Source organism: Mustela nivalis, assembly GCF_964662115.1.
Source record: "Mustela nivalis genome assembly, contig: HAP1_SCAFFOLD_1523, whole genome shotgun sequence".
NCBI classification, from domain to species: domain Eukaryota; kingdom Metazoa; phylum Chordata; class Mammalia; order Carnivora; family Mustelidae; genus Mustela; species Mustela nivalis.
In genome coordinates, this window is record NW_028135141.1 from 42,033 (window position 1) to 43,669 (window position 1,637).

The window sequence follows — 1,637 nt, forward strand, 5'->3', positions numbered from 1 at the left end:
CCATTTTTATAACTTTTATATGATACTCTCAATGTTCATTTAAGTTGAACTATGTATTTAGTTTTTTTCTTCTTTCTTACATCTCAGAATTTCTATTTGGGATTATATACATACTTTATGTACATACGTTAGGTACATACATCATATACATACTTTAAAATTTTCATAATGAGAACTGCCAGGTAATGAACCTCTGCTTAAAAATGTCTTTATTGGGCATCTGGATGGCTCAGTTGATTAAATGTCTGGCTTTGGCTCAAGTCATGATCCCAGTGTCCTGGGATTGAGCCCCACTTCAGGCTCACTGCTCAGCCTGGAGTCTTCTTCCTCTCTGACTACCCCTCCCCACCACTTGTGCTCCCTCTTTCTCTTTTCTTCTCTCATTCTCTTACAAATGAATAAAATATTTTTAAAAATAAGTATATGTCTTTATTTCCTCTTACTTTCGATATACATTTTCACTGCATAGAAAGTCCTAGGTGAATAGTTATTTTCTTTAATCATACAGAAAATATCATTACACTGCCCTTTGTCTTTCATAATTGCTCTTTAGAAATCAGGTGTCTACCTGCTTCTCCTTTGAACATAATCTATTCCCCATTCTGCTCCTTTTTCCCACAATTTTTGGTTACTTTAAAGATTTTACTTATGGGGAAATTTTTTTTTTTTTTTGTTTACTGCAGGTATGCTCTTATGTGTCTAGATTTGGGTGTCTTATTATTTATATTAATAATGATCCATAATTAGAATTTCATTTAAAACAGCTCCAAAAACCATGATATAACTAGGAATAAGCCTAACCAAAGAGGCAAAGGATCTATACTCTAGAAACTACAGAACATTTTTGAAGGAAATTGAGGAGATGAAATCACATCCTATACTCATGGATTGGAAGAACAAACATCTTTAAAATGTTTGTGCTGCCCAGAGCACAATTTACACTTTCAATACAATCCCTATCAAAATATCATACACATTTTTCACAGAGCTAAAACAAATAATTCTAAAATCTGTGTGGAACCAGAAAAAAACCCAAATAGTCAAAGGAATGTTGAAAAAGAAAACCAAAACTGAGGCATCACAATGCCTGACTTCAAGCTATATTACAAAGCCATTGTCATCAAGACAGTATGGTATTGGCACAAAAGCAGACACACAGCTCAAAAGAGCAGAATAGAGAGCCAAGAAATGGACTTTATGATCAACTAATCTTCGACAAAGCAAGAAAGAACATCCAATGGAAAAAAGATATTTTCTTCAATAAATGGTGCTGGGAAAACTCTACAACCACATGCAGAAGAATGAAATTAGACCATTCTCTTACAGCGTACACAAGGATAAAATGGATGAAAGACCTCAACATGAGACAGGAATCCACCAAAATCCTAGAGGAGAACATAGGCAGTAACCTCTTTGACACTGGCCACAACTTCTTTCAAGATGCCTCTCTAAAGGTAGGGGAAACAGAAGCAAAATGCACTTTTGGAACTTGCACCAAGATGAGTTTTTGCACAGCAAAGGAAACAGTCAACAAGACTAAGAGACAATCCACAGAATGGGAGAAGATCTTTGCAAATGGCATTTTAGATTAAGGGCTGATATCCTAGATCTATAAAGAACTTCTCAAATTCAACACC